A 20,577-nucleotide genomic window follows, 5' to 3' on the forward strand; every position below is an offset into this window, starting at 1 on the left:
GCAGAAGAATTAAATTTTGTCTAAGCAGCAGATGCACGAAGTAACAAGAATCCACAGAAACATGTCTGGGAAGAGCAAACAGTAGGCGCTCTGCCCTAATTACTGGAGCAGCCTGGGCCGAGCAAGCGTCCTCATTGGTCCGTTGCTTGAAGCCCTTCTCACCTCCGGACTGGCCTCAGCCTGAGAGGCCGCCCTGCTCCAGCCACTCACTCCCTACCCGCCTGCATCAGTGTGGTTCTTTCATGCACTTATGACAAAAGCGCTACATTAGTGATGTTTTCACATCTCCTCTCCATTTTTCTCTGCAAGACCTTATGGACAAAGGTGCTTTTGTCTATTCACTGAATCCCTGTCACCAAGAACCGTACTTGGAACCTTTAGACATTCCACACATGGCTCCGGAATGAATGCACAAGTGAGTGAGTGAATATGACAAAAAGTCTAAACAAATTAATGTATTTGAGATAAACACAAAGATTCCGTTTTCTCAGTCGGTTTCACTGATTGTCACCTGGATTGATGAACGCATAAAATTAACAGGTCTACTTTATGACACACAAACATCCTCTTTCAGTGAGACAGCAGCAGAAGGGATCCAGAGGACACACTGGTGCCCACGAAGGGCAGAGGGAGTGGCGGGGGGGGGTGCGATCGTACTCGTTCAGAGACAAACCGACCAAAGCACCACATGCAGTGCGAAGGCTGCTGGGTTAGCAGCAGCTTTTCTTACCAAGGGGGAGCCGCAAAGCAGGGTGGGAGCAGAGCAGGAGAGAATGTGGGCGCGTGGGGAGGGAAGGGAGGTGGCAGGGAGCCTCGGAGAGCAGAGAGGGGAGGGAGGGGGTCCTACCTAACCCATCAGACGTCTGCTCCCTTCCCTTATTATTTGATCTTCCTAATCTCTGGCAGTCAACTTCTGTGCCCCTCATCCCTGACGATAAAGTATAAAATACGCCATGGCCCTTTTAATCTTGTTACATATACACTTAAATGAGGGCAGCAAAGATCCTAGGGTAAAAGGAGCCGGAGGTTAACTTTGGTTCCCGGTCTCCCACCTGAAAACAAACGCCCCAACTAGACAACGCGCCCTCTACAGGCAGAAGCGGAAACACGCCCTGACTGATGGCCTGGGTCACGGGCGGCGCCTCCAAACTCGTCCATCTCTGCCCGTCTGTCCATCCTCCCTCTCCCTCCATCTGCTCACTGAGAACATTCTGGAGGGGACACTGCACACCGGCCCCACTGCAAATAGCCTCCTCTCTGTTCTGTACCCCTGGTTAGCACAGCACTGACCCCCAGGATGGAACAGACACTGACTTTCCTGTGACTCTGGGTGGATCTCGGGCAGCAAAGGCTGGGAGGCAGCTCCGGCCACAGCTGTTCCCGGGGCCCGTGGGTGAGGATGGGCTCGTGGCGGCCTCGCCTCATCCCTGGCTGGTCCTATTTGAGCCGTTAGTCAACACAGCAGAGAAGCTCGCCTCCTGGTAAGCAGGAAGGCTGCTGAGGGTGCTTTTGGATTTTGGAATGACAGTTCACACTGAACGTTACAATGTTCTGCATGATTGAAAGAATCCCACGACAAGGCTTTTTTCTTGCTTTCTTTTTTGCTTTTGACAAAATGCGTGCTGGAGGAATGCAAACTCTGGGTGCAGCTGCAGTAGGACTAAGGGCACCTCTGTGGCTTCTGTGATGGAACAAAGGCACTGGCGTCCCACATTCTACTGAGAATACATGGCTACTAGGCTAGTCTCAAATATCCCAGTGCACTTATGTCCCACTGATTGAGTCATTTACTTTATAGTTTCCTTAAAATAATAAGGAAAAAAAAACTGGAAAAGATATCTAGCCTTTTCACTGCAAATGTCTGGGTTCTAGTTTCAATTCTAATCAAAAGTGTAAACATCAAGGCTGTCCTGTGAATGTGAAGGAGGCTGGGTACCTGGGGTGAGACCTCTTCTCTCCTTCCTAAAGAGGATGCTGTGGACCTGCACTGGCAGATGAAAAAAAAAACTGGAAAAGATATCTAGCCTTTTCACTGCAAATGTCTGGGTTCTAGTTTCAATTCTAATCAAAAGTGTAAACATCAAGGCTGTCCTGTGAATGTGAAGGAGGCTGGGTACCTGGGGTGAGACCTCTTCTCTCCTTCCTAAAGAGGATGCTGTGGACCTGCACTGGCAGATGAAACGCATCCACGGAGAGACTGGCTTCTCAAGTGATGTAGTAGTGACACTTAGTGTGACACAAGGATGAAGGACCCAGGAAGCAGGGAGAGCTGAGAGTACAAGAAAAGGAACAAAGAAGCAGTAAAAGAACCAGGGAGATTGTTTCTTCCCAGAGTCTGAATCTGAAAAAACTAAAAGGTTGATCCTAGTTTTATAACACACTTCAAATTCCACAATTTTAGTGTCTTTTATAGTAACACTGGATTTAGCTTCTCTTTTTCTGCACAGTATTTTACCTGGGGAAATAGTCAATGGATGGAATTCCTTGTCTCTCAGCAATACTTCAACGATGGAGCCTCCCCAGATTAAAACTAAAGACTCAACAACTAGAATATTTATTTAGTAGTTTAGGCTTAATTTCTTACATCAGGAATTAATGTTTTCCCTCAATTTAATTAATATTAATTTTAAATTACCTATATTTAATCGTATGTGTTAATGCTTAAGTTTCCCATAATTAACTAGCATTTGCATGTAAAAAAGGATTTTTTTTTCTTAGCTAATATCTCAAATCCCTAGCATAGTGTCAGGGCCATAGTAGGTGCTCAATAAATATATGCTGGGAAACAGAAAAAAGTATAATAAACTAAACTAAATAAAGTTTTCAATGCCCTACAGCAAGGAGCACTAGGAATAGAGGAGCCTGGGGTACGCAGGCTTGATTACTCGTGGCAACAAGAAAAACCACACACTGAGGGAACCATGGGTGTGTCCATAAGTTGGGATAGAAAGGGTTTATTAATAAGATTGGGGCTCATGTAAAGTAATATGGAGAGGGAGGGAAGCAGGGCTGTTCCCTGGACTGGATGCTCTCAGGAAGTAGAGGTAATTCTTGATCCAGTATCTCAATGAACCTTATCTGTGAGGCCTAGGGATGAAGTGGGACTAAATCTATAATTAGAAAAGAAGCAGCGGATACTCCTATTACCCAGGATGGGCTGCTTGGTCATATTTGTGGTTTGACAATGCTCACGCTTTTGATATGTTCAGATGTGATTATGGTTATATTTGTTTCTACGGCTGTCATAACAAAATTCCACAGACAGCTGGGCTTAAACAACAGAAGTTCATTTTCTCACATCACTGGGGGCTGGATGTCCAAGATCAAGGTGTCAGCAGTGCTGGTTTCTCCCGAGGTGTCTCTCCGTGGCGTGCAGACAGACAGCTTCTCGCCGTGTCCTCACATGGCCATTCCTCCGAGAGCACACGTCCCTGGTGTTGCCTCCTTTTCTTAAAATGTCACCAGTCCTATTGGATTAGGGCCTCACCCTCATGTCCTCATTTTACCTTAATCGCCTCTTAAAAATCACCTCCAAATGTGGTCACATGCTGAGGTCCTGGGGTCAGGGCTTCAACATATAGATTTGAGGGTGGAGGTTATGTTCAGTCCTCAACAGTAGTGAGTCTGATTTTTGATCCATCACAGAATGGTTCTATTTCCTGTTGGCTTCTGTGAAATTGTTCATTTCCAACAGGTCGATGTCCGGTTCTGCAATTGCATTCTGAGGGTCATTCTGAGGAGCTCAGCCCTTTCAATTTCCTCTCCCAATAATCTCACAAGCATCATGTTCACCGCATTAAAATATATCCCCTTAAATCTACAGTTGTGTCTAGTACCTGCGACCAGATTCTCACTGATTTTCCCAGTGAAGACTCTCCAAGGTCAGGTTTCCTTGTGGAGCCTCCAGGCTGGCAACCTGTATGCTTCTTGAGATTTCCCGGCCCTCACCTTCCTCATGGTTGATGGGTGTGTATTTTCCATGCATATTTCTAACTCTCACTAGGTTTTAAGTTGCTTTAAGAAGAGGGGCTCCATTTTACTTATCTTTGCGATTTTAATCTCTCAATGCTTTGCTTACAATAAAGCTCCACCAAGTACTGAATAAATAATATAAAAACAGTCTTTATCAGCATATATTACACATCAGTATTTCTTAACTAATTTTGATAATATCATAGTTTTTTTTGCAAACATGCCTTAAGGATTAAAATAACCTTTTCATATCAGACATTATAATCAACTCCCATTATTTTCAGCATAAAGAATCTTTAATTTAAGATGATTCATTTTCCAAAAGCTTTTGTGTAATTTGAAATATGAGACAGATAAAAGACAAGGCAATTTCTCATTGGAAACAATAACAAAGAAGGCTTCTAGGTTTAGGCTTACCTCAATTTAGGGAAACTCAGTCTCCGTAGTATTGCTAGAAATCCGGCTCTCAGAATAGGAGCAAAGGAGGCGGGTAAGCAGCAGCCGTGATCTGACTGGGTCACTGGTGAGGAGACCCAGATGCAGGGCCACACCAGCAGGGGCTCCTGGCCAGCCTGTAGCTTCACAGTCTACTCTTTCATAGCATGGCAGAGGTCACCTCCACAACCTTTACTCAAGAGTAAGTGCCGTCATTTTGTACTCCTAAATGAACCTGTGTGTGTACCTGGGCTAGAGCACCGAGCTGCGGGCAGGTGCACCAGGGCTAATTCTGCCCAATGCAGGGATGGGAAGACATTTGTCCAAGGCTCCAGCTGTGGTCATTTCAGTGCTGACTTTTCACATTTCGTGAGATGAGATTGGAGGAGATGTGCCCTCAGGACGTTTAGCAGTCCCCCAAAGAAAACAAGGATGCCAACAGTAAAAACAATTACGATTTTCTAGTTCTCCTTTTTTGGGCACTATTGTCTCTTAGAAAGAGAGAAAGATAGCTATGATGGAGTCTTTGGTTTTCCCTTCTTAAAATTAAAAGAAAATGAAAACAAAACAAAGCCAGAGGCTGTTGTTTCCTGAAGCAGAAAATTAAGAGCTTATGATTCTGAAAAAAGAGTCTGTGATTCTGAAAAGGAGAGCGACTCTTTTCTTTGGTTCTACTGGGAGAGAACCCTGTCTCCTCCTGAGAGTGGCTATTTTCTTTGAAAACTAATTTGCTAAATTTGTTCTTGAAAACTGAGTTGGATTAGGAGTTTGGCTATCTAGTTCCAGAATATGTCTGTTAACACCGGTTACTGAACAGGAGGTAAAAGTGACGGAATTCAGAATAGTAAGAAAACTGAAGATGAAGTTTGGCAAAGGGATTTCTCTTGATAGGAGATTTTCCCACTTTATGTATCTCATTAATTCATTCAAATATCTACTAAGAGCCAGGTGAGGGCAGGCCATGGAGCTACTGCCAGACTTACAAAAATAATGAGGTTAATCTTCTTTCCTACCATTCAGAGCAGCGGTAGAAAGCGCTACCACTTTCCTAATTTCCAGATTCCTAAACAGGCTGCAGGATACGGGGACTTACCTACTAGTTGGCCTCTGAACACAGAATATCGATGTGAGCTTGAACTCGACGTCCCACCACTTTGGGCTTTTTGGTGTTTTCAGTACAATGAGGTCGTTGTTTAAAGTAGAGGACCTCTGATATCTCCTATCTCTAGGATTCCTGAAATGAAATAAGAGAAGAAAGTCCTATATCGAGTAAAATAACACAGATATTAGTAATTGGGACCATGTGACATCACTTTAAAAGTTTAAAAATTCACTCTCTCTAGTATTTGAAATGCTTTTATTTATTTGATATTTCGACTGTTTCTTCTTCTACTTAAATAATTATTTATTTGTTTTGGCAAACTCTAAAGCATATACACATTTCTTAAGACCCCTTCTTGCTTATCAGGAATACTGATTTCCAAGAGAGCTTTCAAGCTGGCTCTCTCAAGAAGCATAACAAGGGATTTCACCCAGGTCTCTGGGAGCACACTCAAGAATCTTCTGGAGTTCTACCTTGGGAAGGACCACAGCTGCCTGCCGGCACCAAAAATGGTGGCCCTCGCCTCGGGGAGGTCCGCATTTAACTGCTGCTCTACCCATCAGCATCTGTTCTGTCAGCTTGCTTTTTTCTTTCACCAGAGTTTCAGCAAATGCCTCCACATTGTTCACATGGTAAACATATTTGACATGTGCTCTGAAGAAAGAATAAATCAGTGTATTCAGCATATCACACAATATTTAGAAAATAGATTTGTTTTCCCTCTTGCGGACTTTGAAGTCAGAAATATACAAACGGCTGTGAAACATCTAACTGCCATCGAAGGCCGTTTTCTCTGAGGGAAAAAATGAGTGTGCTTTTACTAAAACAAGTTGAAGAGTGATTGCCAAAGAGCATTGGGTGGAAACTCGCCTTTCAACTCTGTGGTACCTTTTTCATCTCTACTGGAAACTGGATTAACTCAAAGGTTTTCCTTTCTCTTTTCTCACTTTTTTTTCCTATTTGTATTTCTAAGACCCTGAGCAAAGTCTTTCATCTGAAAATCCACAGACTAACCTCCTTAAAATGCATGGCAGAAGATTCTGAATATCGTTTTGGCAGATGTTTCTACAGTTTCCTCTGTTCAGTGTTATCTGAATTCTTCTCAAATCAGTTCAAAGAAGTTTTACAATACACAGTATGCTTATAGTCTCCAAGACTGAACTGCAGTTTGGAAGTCTCATATTAGTTAAATGGGCCACATACATGGCATGAAACAGAATGGGAAATTTGATCAGGAACAGTAGGAAATAATCTAAACCTTACAACCCAAACCAAGGAATCTTGTTTGATATGGAATATTTTGGAGCTGACTCTTATTATCTATTTGTCAAATTTGAAATAGTATTATTTTTTAAAATACTGAAAGTTCTACCAATTAGATTTTTTTTGTTATCCTGTAGACAGAGGCCAACCAGAATTATGACAATAATTTTTAAAAGGATATTGAAATTAGCCCCGTATGCACCACCTAGTTCAAAGAAATTTGACAATTTTATCTTACTTCTATTCTATTCTACCCTAACCAGCGTACATTAATCAGTGCTCAGTGCGTTCAAGGCAAAACACTGGAAATTGTAGGAAAAAAGGGATTGTTATAAAACTACCTGTCAGAAAGTGAGTATTTTTATGTTTCTGCATGGTTAGAGCATTCTGAACAAATTTACTGGGACCTCGGTTAAAGGATAAGCCTGGAAGCTGCTGAATCACTGGTAAGGGACCTGCCTCCCTGAAGGTATGTGTTTACAGTTCAAGGAGGACGAGATTTGGAGCCATGTGGACAGTCCTGAGGTTGTAAACTCAGAATGCTTGTCCCGTCTCCCTCTGAAGACATTTATTTATATTCCGAAGAGTGAGAATCCAGGACCCCGCCCCTTCTCTCCTGAAGAAAAGTGTTAACACCAGGGAGCAAAGGTTTTCCTCCCTTTATGAGAGAAGAGGGGAGTGGTGGCTTACAGGGGTGCCACTCCCATGTGAGCTCCCAGATTCATGTTTTGGGGATTTCTCACCTATGGCAGGGACCCTGATACATGCAGGGTAACACCCGGTTCCCATCACGAAACCCCAGATACGGGACAGATTGAGAAAGGAAAACCTATGTAGCTACAGCTCTAAGTAGGAAAGTATAGTCTGTCTCTGTATCAGAAACCATGTGTCCACTTTCAGGATAACACAAATATATTGATTGAGTGACTGATCAGTAGATGAATGATAGGTTGATAGATAGACGTTGGCTCCGTAAGTGGAGAAATAAACATCAAAGAAGGCAAATTTTAAGTGTCCTAAGAAAAATAACTAATTGTTTTGGAGGAGATTTAAGGAAGGTTAAATTACAAACGGTAGACGGCAATCTGAGGAGGTGCCTTGAAGTCATTTGCTTTTTCCACTGGTCTAGAGTGATAACAAGAGTCCTAGGACTAGCTCGAGGGTGGAGGAACACTCATCCAGATGGAGGGATAACCGGGGCAAAGCAGGGCCAGGGCCGCTGCAGAGTCTGCAACACAGCACGTTATCTAAGGAGGAAAGGGCGGAACTAGAGGCCACATTTGAATCACATGCTGGAGAAGCACATGCAGTTTTGAATAACTTGGGAGCTACTTCAGGTTCTTCAAAGAAGAATGACATGATCAGAGATTTTTTTTCCTTAAAGAATTTATCTGGCATATCCGAATGAACATGGCATTCTATATGCTTATGTGTGTTATTTAACTAAAAATTAAATATATATTTCAAGTTACCCCCCAAAATTATCTGATCTTTTGTGTCTGTTCAATCACCTAATGCTTTCAGAAGAAACCCATTTTGAGGTCAGCTGATGAAAAACACTCTGAAAGGATATTGACTCACCTCTCAAAATGTTTTGAACCCAACTGAACTGCAAAATTATCAAATTCAGAAATGTCTAATAATTAGAGTTTATTTCTTCTAACAGTCTGCGTTGTTTTGTTAAGGCCACCATAACAACACACGACAGACAGAGTGGCTTAAAAAACAGAAATTTATTTCCTCACGGTCTGGGGGCTGGACGTCCAGGGTCAAGGTGTCAGCAGGGGGGTGCTTCTCTCGTGTCTTCTCCCAGTTTGCAGATCTTGCTGTGTCTTCACACGGTCTTTCCTCTGGATCCATCCCAGGAGTCTCTTCTTTTCTTTGAAGGATGTCGGTCATTTGGGATTTGGGACCACCCTAACTTAATCATCTCTCTAAAGACGGGCTCACGTTCAGTAAACTCGGAGAGGGTTAGGGCTTCAACACATGAATTTTAGGTAAGGGGAGAGTGCACACTTCAGCCGATCACAGTCTCTTGTGTATATAAAAGCCTTAAGCCATGTCTCCTGAAATCCTCTATAGCTGATTTTCCACAAACACAGTGTTGTCCTTTGCTAGAGTGCTTGTAACCCTGGCAAATTCACACCATTTGACATCTAAACCTGATTTGCTTTTTGAAGCATGAGTGGAAGGAAAAGAATATTGCGATTCAGTAGGGTGCTAAGAGTCTCATTTTTTTGTCTTTTAAATCTTTTTTGTCCCTTTTCTTCTGACGTGTTATCTGAGGCTTGCTGGCAAATGGACAGACAGATTCTCCATGGAAGTGTATGAATGGTCTTCAAGGGATATGTAAAAGAAAATAATTTTCCAACTTTACAAACATCAGGGTTTCGGAACATTTGGTTTAGATTATGATAAAATAATTTATGAGAGTAATTTTCTTTTTCAGAACCTCTGTGTGGGTTGCCTTTATTTTTCAGCCTCTCTACTGATGAAAATATTATAGTTATTTAAAACCCTCTGTTCACTCCCAAATTAAGAGATCCTTTGTGTAGACACCTGTGTATATTGTATAAACTGACAGATACATATCTAGTGCCTGAATCAACTACATGGCAGTTGATCATGAAGAAGAATTGGTCTCTGCCTTAAAGTAACCTATCGCCTGGTGGCATGCGAAAAATAATTATGAAATTCCCTAAAGCAACAAAAATTATTTGCAAACGAGTACTTTTCATTAAATTACTAAGGGCCTCATTCTTATGCTGGACAGAAGGCTTATGAATTAAAAAATGCAAGTTATCAACTTGGAAATGAAAATGAATCTATTTTATGCCAGTGTGTTTGCAAACAAGTGCTTCTCTTATAATATGCGACTGTTCAGAACCTGGGAAGCACCCAAGGCGGAATCTGAGGAGGGAGGCGCATCTGGTGAACTCCATCAGAATAATGAACATACATGGCGTGTTCTCTGACAGGTGGTTGGGGGCATTTGACCAAGACCATCAATTACTTAGTGACACTTTTCAACATTTATAAATCTTATTGTTTAAGTTTCCAGGGAAATCGTTTCCCAGGTTTCGGAGAAGAAAAACCTCCAAGAAAGAAAAGCACTTGTTTTCTCTGGGATCTGCTATAAAAAGTATCAATTATGGGAGGACCGCCCAAAACCATGAAGAGCTGCAGGGTACGACAGTAGGCTGCTACAGAAGATAGAAGATGTCTGGATTGGAACAAAATAATCTCCGGACCTCAGTTTTCACTTCTTAGGCAATGGATTTAGAGAATTTCAAACACAAGAAATTTAAATATTAATGAAAGGGAAGCACATGTCTTCTGTTTCTGGCCACAGTGAAGTAGCCAGTATCACACTCAGCCTCTTGAAATAAATAACTATGAAACCTGGACAAATATGTATAATAATTGTTTACAGGAGATGGACAACTACCTATGCAGCCTGCAAACATGGAGAGAAGGCTTGGTGAGCCACAAGCTCCACTTGGAGATGCTTTCTGAGTCAGGAAGGCACAGCCAAGGTGGAGAGCAGCTGTCTCACTGGGTGAAGATGACAAAGACCAGAGCAGTGAGGTTCTAGCACAGCTGGGATTTGGGGGGAAGAAGTACTTGAAAAGGGAGCATCGTGAGGAGGGAATGGCAAAAGTCTACGTGGAAATTCGTCTTCAGCCTTTGACGGACTCCTGAGCTGCATGCACAGGAGGTCCAGGACACCTGAGGGACATGGCTCCCAGGACAAGGTGAGATTCCAGAGCCCTCACCTGCTGGGGAGACAGTGCAGTTGGTGTCCAATCAGACGGGAAATTTTGTTGGATATTCTGAGAATCTATAAGGTAAATATTGACATTGCTAAAAGGAGACAGAATTCCACAATTATAGTTGGGAATTTTTACACAAGCACCACAAAATTGACAGAACAAGTAGATAAAAATCTGTTAACTATATAGCTCTGAACAGTGCTTTGAACAACCTTGTTGATATGACATGATATGATATGATACATATACACACATATACATATATAGGTGTATGATATATACCAAACCCAATAATTATAGAACTCGAATTCTTTCCAAATACTTTTAGAGCATTTACTAATATTTTCCATATGCTGATTCTCAAAGCAGTCCTCAACAAACTTCAAAGGATTGAAATCATTCAGACCTTGGTTTTTGACTAAGGTGGATTAAACAGATAAGGGGAAGTTCACCCACAGATTAGAAATTAAGCATTACATTTCTAAATAAGTCATAATTAAAAATTCAAAGCAAAGTTTAGAAAAATAATTTAATGAATCCTAATGAAATTTCAAAATATCAGTATGGATAGAAAAAAGTAAATTAATGCTCAGAGGGAAATTTATTAACAATAAATATATAAGAAAAAGATAAATACCTAACCTTCCATCTCAAGGATCTAGAAAAATGGCAGTAAACAAAACATAAAGCATGTATAATTAAGAAAATAGGATAAGAACAGAAATCAATAAAATGGGAAAATAAATGAATGCCACAAAGGAAACCATAAACGAAATGAAAAGATAACCTATGGAATGGGAGAAAATATTTGTAAACAATGCGACCAACAAGGGATTAATTTCCAAAATATTCAAACACTTCATACAGCTCAATATCAAAAAAAAAAACAACCCAGTCAAAAAATGGGCAGAAGATCTAAACAGACATTTCTCCAAAGAAGGCGTATAGATGGCCAACAGGCACATGAAAAGATGCTCAACATTACCAAGTATTAGAGAAATGCAAATCAAAACTACAATGAGGTATCACCTCACACTGGTCAGAATGACCATCATCAAAAGGTCTACAAACAATAAATGCTGGAGAGGGTGTGGAGAAAAGGGAACCCTCCTACAATGATGGTGGGAATGTAAATTGGTGCAGCCTCTATGGAAAACAGTATGGAGGTTCATTAAAAAACTAAAAATAGAGCTACCATATGATCCTTCAATGCCACTCCCAGGTATATATATCCAGAGAAAACTAGAATTTGAAAAAATACATGCACCCCAAGTTTCACTGCAGCACTATTTACAATAGTCAAGACATTGAAGCAACCTAAATGTCCATTGACAGATGAATGGATAAAGAAGATGTGGTGTATACACACACACACAATGGAATATTATAAAGCCATGTGCAGCAACATGGATGGACCTAGAGATTATCATACTAAGTGAAGTAAGTCAGGCAGAGAAAGACAAATATCATATACTACTGCTTATATGTGGAATCTAAAAAATGATACAAATGAACTTATTTACAAAACAGAAATAGAATCACAGACATAGAAAATAAATTTATGGTTACAAAAGTGGGGAGGGAGGGGATAAATTAGGAGTTTGGGATTAAAATATACACACTACTATATATAAAATAGATAACTAGCAAGGACCTACTGTATAGCACAGAAAACTATACTCAGTATCTTGTAACGACCTACAATGAAAAAGAATCTAAAAAAGAATATATATATATACACTATATATGTACAGCAATGTGATTCAGTTATACATACATATACATATATATATGTGTCACTTATTAATTTTTTTCTGGCTGTGTTGGGTCTTTGTTGCTGCGCACCGGCTTTCTCTAGTTGCGGCAAGCGGGGGCTGCTCTTCGTTGTGGTGTGCGGGCTTCTCATTGTGGTGGCTTCTCTTGTTGCAGAGCATGGGCTCTAGGCGTGTCAGCTTCAGTTGTGACACACAGGCTCAGTAGTTGCGGCTCATGGGCTCTAGAGCACAGGCTCAGTAGTTGTGGTGCACGGGCTTAGTGGCTCCGCGGCATGTGGGATCTTCCCGGACCAGGGATCGAGCGCGTGTCCCCTTCATTGGCAGGCAGATTCTCAACCACTGTGCCACCAGGGAAGTCCCGCCACTTATTAATTTTTAAATGTCATGTAAGTGTTTGAGAAGTCTTGACTACCAAGACAGAGCAGCATGGCACACGTGAAATAAAATGGTAATATAGCTGGCATGTATATCTTGTATTCTATGTGCCAAGCACTGTTCTGGGGCATTTTGTATGTGACAAACCCAGTGAGGTAGACAGTTTTCTGCATTTTCAGATGAGCAAATGTACATGCAGAAATACTAAGAGTCTTGCCTGCTGTCATATAACTAAGAGAACAGAACTAAAATTTTAACCTTGACAGTGTATTTCCTGTGAATTCTCTTAACCATTGATATTACCTCTTGATTCACGAGTTTTACACCTTATTATGCTATTTGGGCCAATTATTTATTTTCTTGAATTAATGTATTACTCTAGTACGGAAAATTTCACATAGCATTAAATGTATCTTTCTTTCTCAGATTTATCCCTTGATCAATGCTTTGACAGAAGGGAATAGTATGTTTCTATCTTTGACATATCACCTAGCTCATGATATTATCTGTCTGCCTGTCTATCTATTATCTATCATCTATTATCTAGCCATCTGTCTTTGTTGAGTAAAAAAGAACAACATGTTTCTAGGGGTCAAGTAACTAAACACACAGTGAAAGAACTTCTGCAAAGGAAGGAATTATTTTTGATCCAAAGTGAAAAGCTTTTCTGAATAATTAAAATAATAGAACATCAGAAATGGTTAGCAATCAGTGATTTTTTTTTAACGTGACACTCACCATTCTAAGTACTTTTTAGCCATCTTCTGCAGTAATGGGAAAAATCAGTCCATGGTTTTACATCCCAAATAATGCTCACCAAAAAAAGACAAATTCTACCCAATCTTAATGGTCAACTAGGTTTGTTTTCAATAAATCAATAAGCTAAAAATGTCATTCAAAGGACGAAATGCAACAATTTTTAATCTCATTCTCACTCAGCTAAACATTTTAAATTCCCCTTTGGTAAGCAAGATCTGAGGACTGGGGTTGCAGCCTGTTTGAATACAGAGAGAAGATGTCAATTATAATTTTGTTCATTTTCCGAAGGATGAACCTCGAGGTTAATAGAATCAAACTGAATAATGAAGGAGAACGTCCAGACACATTTTATTAAAAACACAAGACCTCTTAAAATTCAATTATATATGTTGTCAATAAAGAAGTTTAACTCAATTTTAATGACTCATCAAAATAGTGTAAAATGAATCATTCCAGGACTCCAAATTCATTATGGAATTATTCTGAAATCTGCTCTCTTTTAAAATTATGTTGGAAAACCCATCACTATACTTTAAGCTAGCATTAACCTTTCAAAAAACTAATAAGTCAAAATTTTTGCAAAGTATCTGCCTCCTCATTTTAATTTTAATAATCCTTTAATAAAGATGTAGAAATATTATGGTTTCACTTATTTTCCTTTTTAATTGCAGATGCACAGTAGAGAGGTAGCATATTCACGGTTAGTGGCATGCAATCATCATATCTTACACACTTAGTTTTCCCAACTTTTCTCCATTTTCCACAACAATATTATTCTCCCACCCATAGCTACCCATTTCTTTATGTAATGGTTATTCTTGTTACTAACCTACCAATGCTTTATTTACAGGTATAATTCCCTGCTACAAAAGTTATACTATCTCTGAATCACTCTGTGCTCCAGTGATGACTTTTCCTGCCTTCTGACCTTCACATATATTTTGATTCTGATTGGAAATATTTTTCCCACCTCTTGACCAAGTGGAACCCCTAATCCTCATTCGGGATTTAGTTAAGAGAACGCGTTTTTCTCAAGAAAGCATATTCTGAGGTCTAACATGGCCTTCTGTGTGATTCTCTATCTCAGTCAGATTATAACATTTTTATACAGAATCCAATTATTTCTGTATTTTGAATTCCTTGTACCCTCATCTGCTTCTATCACTAAGTTGTAAGGTGACTGAGCAGACGGCCTGACTACCAGCAGTCCGCAGATGCCCAGCACAGAATAGAGTTTTAGTAACATCTAATGAATAAAGAAATATTGTATCTGTGACACCTCTGCTATTGCTGTTTTCATCACATAAGGACCCTCTGTGACCTGAACCTCCTGCCCTGTTTAAAATAAGTAAACCTCAATTAACCTGCTTCATTTGGTTCCAGGTTAAAATAAACGATCAGAGCCTTCAAAAATATTTGGTAGTATCCAGTACCTAATGTATTTAACATTAAAAGAGCTATAACAATGATGTATTTTTAAAATTTATTTTATTGAGGTATAGTTGATTTACAGTGTTGTGTTAATTTCTGCTGTACAGCGAAGTGACTCATTTATACATATGTGTGTTCTTTTTCATATTCTTTTCCATTACAGTTTATCACAGGATATTGAATATAGTTCCCTGTGCTATACAGTAGGACCTTGTTGTTATCCATTCTATATATAATAGTTTGCACCTGCTAATCCCAAACTCCCAATCCATCCCTCCCGCACCCCCTAAACAATGATATACTCTTGACAAAGAATTATTATAATAAGAGAAAGTGGTTATTTTCCCTTAAGATTTTTAGAACTTACAGTTTGTACCAATTATATTTTAATTTTATTTCTAAATGCCTTAATGGAAAAAACATGGATATCATGAACAACTATGAAACAATAAGCTTATGTATATAACATGGGAAATTTATTTTATTTTAGGAGTACTATAAAAATAAATGTTTTGGTAGCTATTGCATTTGAAGCTCTCTTTGGGGCTAGTGGGAATAATGTTTCTTTTTTTAAAAAAATTTATAATTCAGAAGTTTCTTTTTAAAACTTCTTTTGAAATGTGTTTTCCTACTGACATTTCACCCTGACCATTAGCCTGGATTACAAATACACATTTTAAAATTCATATCAAGTGAATAATTATTGCTTTCTTTCTCCTTTAAAATAAACTTCCTCGGGCTTCCCTGGTGGCGCAGTGGTTGAGAGTCCGCCTGCCAATGCAGGGAACGCGGGTTCGTGCCCCGGTCCGGGAAGATCCCACATGCCGCGGAGCGGCTGGGCCCACGAGCCGTGGCTGCCGAGCCTGCACGTCCAGAGCCCATGCTCCGCAGCGGGAGAGGCCACAACAGTGAGAGGCCTGCGTACCGCAAAAAATAAAAAACATAAACTTCCTCATGACAAACATGCACGTGTAAGGTTTGTCAGCCCCCTGCCATCGACCCTCCCCACCAGCTGCGGCCATTTTCAATTCTTCTAATAATTGTTTCCGGTTATTCCCGACATACCTGTAGCAAACCAATCAGGAACCCAACGAAGCTCAGTACTGTAGTAAAACTAGCTATTGCAAAAGACTTGTACTGCATTTTATATCACTAATGTTAGGAAGAAGGAAATCTGTAGTTGGAATGATTAGAAAATTGGTCCTTGGAGGACCCACCTTTATTTGCCAACATCCCTTTGTCCTCAGTGTTCAAATACTTCTGAGTTGGAATCCACTTGTAATTTAATAGCTTTGTGTCTTTCAGGATTTACATCAACTCTGTTCATCTCAGTGTCCTATGCAATTGAACTGCTACCCCCTCCCCGCCCCCAGCTGGCAAGAGTTTCATTACGGGAGACGAGAGGAAGTGAAATGACCAGCCCCGGGCTCAGCCGCCAGACGCTCGGGAGAGGCTGCTGCCACTCCTCTCCACCCACTCTCCTCAACCGATACAACACACACAGTCACCCCTGTCGAAACATACTTTGGTGAAGTTATGTAACAAAAGCTGAAATAAGAGAATAGTTTATGCAGTTTAGGATGGGTAGATGGAGAGAGGAAAAACAAAATTATGGAAAGAACTTGCAAGAGTCCCAGAAGGAAAGAGATGGCGGAATTCCTCCTTGAAATGGAGGAATTGAGAAGCATTTATTAAAGGGACAACATGCAAGAAAAATCAGCAAGAGATGGTAAAAAAAAAACCACCAGGGTTAGCACAGGAAAAGAGTCGTTTCTTTCCAGTTTCTTCCCAGGTGTACAGTGAGGGCAGCTCCTGGCACCGTAGGGTCTCCAGCTGTAGGGGTCCTGGAGGATATCGGCCTTCATTAGAGGCCCCCCGTCCACCCTTCCTCATGCCCTGAGTGTGATCTGGGGGCACCTCCCCTTGCCTGGACGTCAGCACACACACGAGGGCCTGACAGCCCCACTGACTCAGGCCAGAATAAGCAGCCCTGAGCCCCAGGCAGGGTCAAGAGTGGACTGTTGGTCCGGGGGCTGAAAGGGGAACACAGAGCACAAATTATGAGCACTGATCTCCATTTGGATTTTCTACAACTAGAGCAAAACACTAATGTCCAGAAGAGCCTGGTTCTTAACTTCCACACACAAAAAAAAGAACGATGAAATTTGGACTCTTGTTCATTGCCTCTATTTCCCCAAGAGTTAGATCCTTCTTGTTCTTCTTTCTTATTAAAGGGTTGTTAGCGGTATCACTTGGCATGCAGTTGGAAAGAGTTCCTGGACCCAATTCCAGCATGTGGGTGGAGGCGTCCCCGCACCAACAAGCAATTCTCTGACGCCAGCCGGGAGTCTGAGAACCCACCCCAATTCTGAGACTCTCCACCTGTGGTCAGCGTTGGGTTCCACAGGGAAGGGGCTCTGTCCCACAAGACCCCCCCCGCCCCCCAACTTGAGACTCCAGTAGAAAGCTCATGTTAACACCTGTGCTTCTGACCAACCAGCTACCAACTGGAGGTCTCCATGACCCCCTCCAATTCAGGATCGCAAGTCCAGGTTGCTACCTGCACTTCTGAACTGGCTGTAAATCAGAGGTTCCCACGACCCCCCTCCTTGGGTTCTGTTAATTTGGTAGAGCGGCTCAGAGAACTCAGAAACATTGTACTCATGAGATTACTGGTTCATTATTAAAGGATATTAAAGCATATGAATCAACAGCCAGATGAAGAGATACACACGGTGAGGTCGTGGACAAAGGAGCTTCTGTCCTCTTGGAACTTGGGCCCTGGCTTGGTGGTACCAGGGAACTTTCTGGTCTCCTTACCTGGAAGCTGGTGGAAAAAAAGGAGCCAAAAAGCTGTCCTTGTGGGTTTTTATGGAGGCTTCACTACATAGTCATGATTGACTAATCAGGGACCAATGACAATCGATTCAACCCCCAGCCCCTCTCCCCTCCTCAGGTCAGCGGATGGGACTAAAAGTGCGAACACTCTAGTCACAGGTGGGTTCTCCTGCCAACCAGTCCCCACCCTTGGGTAGGAAAAGCATTTTCAGAAACTGAAGACCAGGGGCCAAATATGATCCCACTGCTCTTATTACACAGGAAATTCCAAGGTTTTGGGAGCTGTGAGCCAGGCACTATGGATGAAGACAAGCTATATGTATTTCTTATAAATCACAATAGCACAACAGTCATAGAGCAAAACTCCCCTGAACAACGTATGTGATTTAATTGTAATATCTGCAGATCCAGGACAGAGGAAGAACTCAGGAAATACTTATTCGATAAATTAATGAACATGTACAAAAATGTGACAAAAATATTTATAATTAAATGCTGTAGGATCATCCAGCAGATCACATATATTACCTATGGTTAAGGTCATGTAGAATCCTATAGTTAGCCGGATTAAGACATGTGCATACGGTTAAGGTCATGGAGAATCCTATAGTTAGCCGGATTAAGACATGTGCATCTAATACACTGTTGATGGCATTTGTTGTGCCCTCTTCCCATATTTCTGCCTCTCCCCAAATAAGAACAAACATCTTCCCGAGCGTGTACTCTGCCCCTTCCCCTGTAACTAACTCTTCCCTCCAGGAGAAGTGCTGACCTGCCTGGTCAGGGACGCGATACCCGCTGTCTGCACTTCACAGGCTTGAGGGTTTATAGTAGAGCCATGCACAGCCATCCTGCTTCCTTATTGAACAGAGGTCAGCGGTCTCCTTCCTGGCTTCCTTTTCCTGTTCCTGCCCAGTGGACAGGTAGCTCTCGTCCTGCTCTCTGCTCTCATTCCCTCAGGTGGCCTGGCCTCCCGTTCTGGCTGAGTGGTCTGCGCTGGCCCCTTGCTGGGCCCCCCAAGCCAGCACTGAGCAGTGCAAGACTGGTAGGTGGCCCTCACATTACCGTGGTGACACCACGTCCAGGTCAATGGCCACATGGGCAGATTCACGGGAAGAGAGCAAGGGTCCCCGAGAACTCTAGACTTAGGCTGCGTTTTCTAAACCAGCTGTTTATGGGGCATTGAAAAGGTGCCTTTGTTGCTAGCTCAATGATTGATAAAATGGGACTTTGTTATCAATTTAACTATGAATCTCAATGGATCTGCACATGAATTGGGACCCCAGCATAGAAGAGCAGTGAATGGAAAGCCCTGAATCTCTAACTGTGGATATCAAGGATTTACCATCAACCAGCTACTTAGCTTTTATCAAATCATGACTAGAGCTAAGAAATCTTTAACTTTTCTTCCAACTCTAAAATTCTGTGAATCTATGAATTATTAAAATGGGGAAAACTTCCGCCAAATGGACATGGAACACAAAGAATCTTAATTATTGTTGTTAGTTATTTGTGTTATTATAGGATAATTAATTATAATATTAAATTTCAAGAGCCTTGAAATATTTTCAACAGTATTTTGAAACAACTTTTTGGTAGAATTTTACAGTCTTAGCTTTTAATCCATCACCAATGGTTGACTTTTCCCCAGATATTTTTATATTATCCCTATTAACATTCTGTCATGAACTAACACTTAATTAAAATATATAATCCTGTTTTAGTTCCTTGGTTGTTCTCCTAAATTCCTTGCTATTTATGAATACATAGCAGAGCATAATATTTGCATCTTAATTAACTTTTTCATACTTAATAATCATTTGTTATTGCCTTTGTATCTGTTCACAAAAAATAGCTAATTCCCTAATCAATTAATGTGTACTCTTACTCCATGATTGCTTTAATTTCTCACTAAACTGAGAAAATATTTGCAAAGGCTTTCTTTTGCTAAATGTTTTTGGAAGATTATCACTCTGCTTCAGAAATGCTCACCATATTATGCAGCAAGATCCACTGATTTGCTTAAACTTTATGTTGTCTGGGGGGAATGGGGCCACATAAAATTCAGTGGGGTGCTAACCAAACCCCTTAGGTGATTTAATCCCTGCATCACTGTCCACAGTAGGGCCCTTTCATTTTATGATATGCCAAATCAATACTGCTCCCATATAAATTATAATCTATAGCTTTTCTGTTCTGGAGTCTTGGTCTTCAGGGCAGCTAGTGCCTCCTTTTCCTTAGTAATGAATCAATTCTGAAATGTTCCTAAAATATAATCCTGAGCAATTTGCCTCACTACTCAATGAAGAAGGTCACAGCACTGTAGTCAATGAAAACATCCAGCTTGACTGGTCCATACTCAGGCTCTAGAACATTTTTTAAAGGCTGTTTGGAACACTCGCTTAGAAAAACACAGTTTGATAAAGAGACATTGTCTCATTTAACTTTCAAAATATTAGAATTATAACTTTATACAAATATAAGATAAACCCATGAAAAGATTTTATTAAACTCATTAATTAATGAGTGAACCAGTGAGGTGTTCAAATTAATTCAAACACTGTTTTGGAGAAGGTGTATGTAGGGACCGGTTAATAAAGGAAGATTAGGGTAAGATTTTTGAGTTAGATACGGAACTGGTTAATGAGAAACAGGACAATCAAACATCACCATTCAGTTATCTTCTCTATTATACAGAAATTATTTGTATCTCCACAATGTAAGTTCATTTCTATCCCTACGAAGTTAAAATAGCCCGTTCAATAAAAAATTAAAGGTTCAAGCCAATTACTGCCTTTTTCAAGTATCAGATGATTTTTATAACAAAGGCTTTTTAACAAGTAATAAGAAAAAA

The sequence above is a fragment of the Delphinapterus leucas genome, chromosome 21 (genome assembly GCF_059928025.1).
Source record: "Delphinapterus leucas isolate spDelLeu-1000000601 "Yukka" chromosome 21, BTC_Dleu_Yukka2, whole genome shotgun sequence".
In the NCBI taxonomy this organism is placed as follows: domain Eukaryota; kingdom Metazoa; phylum Chordata; class Mammalia; order Artiodactyla; family Monodontidae; genus Delphinapterus; species Delphinapterus leucas.